This window comes from Mesocricetus auratus, unplaced genomic scaffold (assembly GCF_017639785.1).
Source record: "Mesocricetus auratus isolate SY011 unplaced genomic scaffold, BCM_Maur_2.0 Super-Scaffold_100013, whole genome shotgun sequence".
Lineage (NCBI taxonomy): Eukaryota > Metazoa > Chordata > Mammalia > Rodentia > Cricetidae > Mesocricetus > Mesocricetus auratus.
The window spans coordinates 15,984,048-15,990,047 of record NW_024429196.1 but is presented as its reverse complement, the minus strand read 5'-3'; the positions used below and the strand labels follow the sequence as shown (position 1 = coordinate 15,990,047).

At 43.3% G+C, this 6,000-nt stretch overlaps 1 long non-coding RNA gene across 1 annotated transcript; it reads left to right on the top strand.

The window, feature by feature from the left end:
• Positions 1 to 4,555: 4,555 nt before the first annotated feature.
• Positions 4,556 to 5,696, top strand: LOC121143505. Its single transcript, XR_005880723.1, has 2 exons — positions 4,556 to 4,841; positions 5,405 to 5,696. It is a non-coding gene; the product is annotated as an uncharacterized LOC121143505 (long non-coding RNA).
• The last annotated feature ends 304 nt before the right edge of the window (positions 5,697 to 6,000 follow it).

Below are 6,000 nucleotides of genomic sequence, written 5' to 3'. Positions count from 1 at the left end.
ACAGAGAGACAGAGAGACAGAGAGAGACAGAGAGAGAGAGAGACAGAGAGAGAGAGAGAGAGAGAAAGAGAGAGAGAGAGAGAGAGAGGAGAGGAGAACACGGGTATCTGCCATTGTAGACAAAGGAAGTTAAAAAGGGATGTAGCTCAATTGGTAGAATGCTTGCCTAGGATGCATAAGGCCCTGGGTTTGATACCCAGGACCACTCACACACACACACACTCACACACACACTCACACACACACTCACACACTCACACACACGCACACACTCACACTCTCACACACTCACACACATACAAACACACATACACACTCACACACTCACACACTCACACACACTCACACACTCACACACACAGACACACACTCACACACATACACTCACACACACTCACACACACAAACACACACTCACACACAGACATACACACATACACACTCACACACACAAACACACACTCACACACAAACACACACACTCATACAGACACACACAGACATATACACATACACACAAACACACACTCACACACAGACAAACACACACACATACACACTCACACACATTCACACACACAAACACACACATACACACTCACACACATACACACTCACACACACAAACACACACACACAGACACACACACAGACACACTCACACACACAAACACACACACACATACACACTCACACACACAGCCACACACATAAAGTAAGCTTTTGAAATATGCCTAAATTTGAATTCTATCTATTGTCAAACATTATCTGAGATTTTTGAAGCCCTAGATTTGTTTTATTTTATGAATGAATTTTGGACCTGCTTGTATATACATACACATGTATATGTAAATGTGTGTATGCTTGGTACTCAAGGTGATAAAAAAGAGGGCATGGGATCCCTGGATCTGGTGTTACAAATGGCTCTGAGCTGCCATGTGGGTGCTGGGAACTGAACCTAGTTCTTCTGCAATAGGAAAAAGTGCTCATAGCCACTTAGCCATCTCTACAGCCACCGCCTACTAGATTTCATGATTTGTGTTTGGTATGATTAACTATGGTTAACTTAGTATTTGTTCATGAGGAAATAAACCAAACACATAAAATTGATATAAAAATAGTAAATTCATAAATCTTCTGCTCAAAAGGATAAAAAATACATTTAAACAATAAAGAGAACTTAAAACTATGTCACTTTGCTATTGAGTTGAGTATCATTTCTCATTAGTAATTTTGAAATTCTCACATTTATTTCATGAAAGTTATCAAATACTTTAATAATGGGGCTATACCACAGTTTCTAGTCAATGTATTATATTGCTGAAAAATATGCTCCATTCATAAGTCTACAGACAAAATATCAACATTTTTTCCCTTTGTGTATCCTAGCCTGGCCTCAGACTCATGATGACCTTAGGTTTCTGGTTTTGCCTCCACTTTTGGGTGGGAAGGCTGGGAGTACAGGCACATACACCATGCTTTTCTGTGATGGGAATACACCATGCTTTTCCCTGGTCCCGTATGCCAGGCAAATGCTCTTCCAATGCAACTACATTCCAGCCCCTAAAATATGAACTTTTAGATGGCATGCATGTTTTTTTCATTCCTCATAACATAGTCACCTAAGATAAAACTGATTTTTTTTCTTCTTTCTTTCTTGCAGCTATTGTTTGGATTTTTATTTACCTAGCCAGACATGAACTTTTACGCTTTTGGATAGTATATCTGTCTGATATACTACTTCTTCTGTGGTTTCCCCGGAGAACTATAAATCTGCAATGAGAAGGAAGTAGAAGTATGGGTAAGTGGGTAAGAAAAAAAAATGCTAAGGACAGTCCCTGTGAAAGACAGTATTAACAGAATATTTCATGTTTTAAGTTATTCCGAATGCCATGTGTCCTCTAAGTGATCACTCCTTAAAGCTTTACCCACCTAGATGACCTTAATTAAACTTGGTCCAGATTTATGAGGACTATAAAATTAGGAAACTTTAATTTAAAAAACAATCCAGCAGCCCCGGTTAGTTTCCCAGAGCACACCCAGCATTACTTAAGACTTTATTGTTGCTGCTAGTTGGAGAGATCATAGCCACAGCGCCAGCCAGGTCTCGAAGAGTTCTGTGACTGATGCCTAATGGAACCAATTTTCACTCCGGCAGAACAAATTCAAGTTCAATACTAACTTGAATTCGTTGCCTTCGGATGCTAGGGATCAGATCTTTGGAGAGGAAATTGTATCAACGCCTCTGCCTATTAAGTGATATTCCATTTATTTCATCTAAATAGCTAGCAGGAACAATCGACAAGAGTCAAATCTAAAACAGAAAACAAATCTTTTTTAATTATGGAATTCGCTCTATTCTTTTGTTAGACTCCTTCCTGGCCTCCATTTTCTACAAACTACGCATCTCAACTGTGGACCACTGGTCTTTCTTAAACAAGAACAAATGCTTCAGTGCCTCCGCTCGCCTACACTAACAATCATACTACAGTCGTAGGCCACTGGCTGCCACTCACATTTTTATTACCCTGACTTTGATGAACACTGATACACTTGCATGTCTCCCCGTGCACCGGAAAGAAGAGTAATAATTTAGATAGAATTCTAAAAGTTAGCATGTTTTGTCAATAGCTTCATTGTTCCTCCTGTTCATTCATCACAGCTTGCCTGCCATTGAAATCCTTCCTCCCTGACATTATTAAAGTCAGTCATTATTAAAGTCATTTCAAAAAGAGATACATGGGCCACTTCTAAGATATTGTCACGCTGGAATCATATTTTCAGTACTTTATAGTGTATTGTATTTTCAAGCATCTGAAGCAAATATAATATTCTTGCATATTTCCTGTGATAGAATCTCATGTAGACAATGATGAGATAGGAAAAATGATGTTTATCGTATGATTTTGTCATTGTCCCTTCTGATAACTAAGATGCCCTGAGAAAATCAGCATCAGGTTTCCTATTATGAAACAAATTAAAGTACATGAGCTGGAGTTCTTATATGCCTTACACTTGTGAGAAAGAAAAAAAAAAAAAAACCACAGGAGAGAAAACACTCAATAGTCCTATCTGTATTCATCCAGTTTCACTGAAATATCACTTGGGGATATAATTTTATAAACAATCTTACATTGTTTTACAAGACCATTTAGGGGATTCTTGAATTGTGTCCATCCCATACACACACAGAAGTTAAATTTAATTAAAACTTCATAAAAGATCCAAAACCCAAAAACTGCCCAATTCCTAAGTTTTCGACCCTTTTTTTTCTGTAGGCATTACTTAAGTAACTTAAACCAGATAGTTTTAAGTTGTTGGTGGCACGAAGCAAAGTGAATAAGCCTGTCTTTATGGAATGCATGCAATGGTTAGTCATTTTCAATTACCATGATGTAACTGTACCAAAATATGTCTACAAATGGGAGGCCATCCTTCTGAGCATTTGGAATGACGGTGGCATACTTTTCAATATCTTTTGATATTTTCATACACACACATGTCATGAACAGTTCAGTAATGTTATTTCCCTTTTAGTTACAAAGAAATAAATTCAGAGCAAAGACGGTCATTTTATTTGCTAACAAATCATCTCTATAATAATAAAGTGCACACACAGACAGAAACAAGGTAGGTAGGTTCCAACTTCAGTGAAAACCGAAGCACAGGCCTAGACTGACAACGTAAAGTGTACGTAAGTCTACACGTGTGTACTGGTCAGAGAATATGTGAGAAATATGTGAGAAAGCAAACACTCATGCGGGGGGCAAGGGTCACAAATGCATGACTCATCCCATTTAAATTTATTATCTCTCGTCCCAGAAACAGACTAGAGTACTATAAAGTACTATATACATTTTCTGCTAATGAGATTTTGATCCAAGTTTTGCTTTACATCGAAATTAGTTCATCTTCACACAGGGACCGAGAAAGAACCTTCTCAAATCATCTTTCGACCCAGCAAATGCTTTCGAAATAAATTAATGAGCAGCACCTCTCAATTGTACAAACATGTTACAAGACTTCCTGTCCCTCTAACATTTTGGATTTTAAAAGTGTTCTAGCTTTCAAAGAACAAAAAGAAGTGAAAAGCCGCTTCCATCCATCTTTCCCTCCCCCTCTCCACAATTTCACCAAGTAATTTATCTTAGTTTTACTTTTTAAATAAAGGTCATTCATTCTCCAGGCTTTCTTTTTGCCTTCCTTCCCTATCGCCAAGAGCACATATTTGGGCGATGGGAGAGTTTCTAAATAGGACCTTTACGATAGGAACGTGGGAAGAAGGGACCAATATCCTGGAACTTGACCCTCAGTGTTCCCCACTCGACCCCCTTGCTGCTCTCCTTTTTCTGGTCGTTCCTCCAAGAACTTAAGAACCTCAGGTCCGCACGCGGCAAAACCGAGTTTTGCTACGAGATGCACCTAACAACTTTGGCGGTTTTCCCTTGGAAAGCTGAGAGACACGCGTGAATGTTTCTTCTGGTCCGCCCTTGCACAGTCGAGCCAACGCAAATCCCTGCCCTTCCGGTAGGTCCAACGACCGAGCAGACGCTCTTTCAAGGAATGCCAACACCCAAATGTTACCCACTGCCCCCTAGTCACAGGGAAAAGGCGCTGGATGGGATTTCCCTGGAGCACGTGGCCTGCGGTGACCCAGCGCCACGAGGGTGAGCAGCCCGGGAAGAACCTGGCAGTCAGGACTGCAGCGTGTGCCTGGATCCCCGCCGCGCTAGCTACGTGCCAAAGTCTCCCCTGCAATTCAAAGTGCAGATCAATTTCCCTTTCTACCAGAAAGATAGCTTTTGCTGTAAGAGGGGGAGAAGGGCTGGAGGCTCACGACGGTAAGGAAAAGGGGACAGCGAGTGTGCTCGCATGTTAATTTTTTTCTTCCCTCCTCCTTGTGCTTCCAAATTAAAAAGTTGCCTCTTAGGCGACAGGCCTGCGGTTTTCACAGTGTAAAACGGATTAGTGGGCAAGCTCCTGCCCTTCTCGACTTTCGCTTGCGGTTTGCAACCCCCGGGGCGGGTCTGACCCCGCGGCACCCGCCCAGGCGAGCCTTGCCCGCAGCTGCCTAGCGCGTGGACTCCACTTCTCCAGCGCCAGCACCCACCCCGGGGACAGTCGGCCTCCCACCCCGCGGGGCGGAGCCCAGGCTCAGCGCCCAGGGGGAGGGAAGTTCCCACGGTGTGGATGATCCGCATTCCCAAAGCCAGCAGCCCGCCTTCCAGCCCCTGCGCTCTCGCGTCCGCGCTCTCCTCCGCCGCTCCTGGGTCGTGGGTGGGTCGGAGTCTAGGGACCGCCTGGTAGCCGCACGCTCCCAGGCGCCGTCAGGAGGAAAAGACCGAGAAGGAATTTATTGGGACCACGCGGAAACCTGCTTGCTTGTTTTCTTTCTTGTTCATAGGTTTTTCTCCAAGAATCTGGAGTTCGTGAAGGACACTTCCAAGAGGCGTTGAGTTCTCATACGCTTATCAGTCGATTGAAGGAAAGAAGAAAAAGGAAAAAAAAAACTGAGTTCGCTGAAGCTGAGGCACCGTAGATGCAAGAGACATGGTTCCCCCACGTGCACCTGTCCACGAGTTTGCAGAGAGTGAGGAGATTCCGGGATTGGCCAGCCAGTCTTATCCCATGCGCATTTCAACCCTTGGTGACCCTTTGCTTCTACGTTTAATAAAGAAAAGTAAATGTTTGCTTTCTAGTTCCAGAAACACTCTTTTGGTCTTACCGCCCCGGCACGGGATTTAGGCTTCCTCTTACACTGCAGGGAATTTTCAGTGTGACTTGTCGAGATGCATAGTGGGGAATCCACAGATGAGGTCCTGAAGGTGGTGGGGCCAAGGGTCCAGAAAATAACAGCAGTAAGCGACAGTCTCCGGGGTTCATAACCCTCAGGCCCGTTTTGCTTGGGGGACACTTGAGCCGGAGGGTGGAGCGGGGACTACCAGCCGCCACCCACAGTTGCTAGTGGGATGGAGAATCAGGCGCGTTCCACCTTAAGAG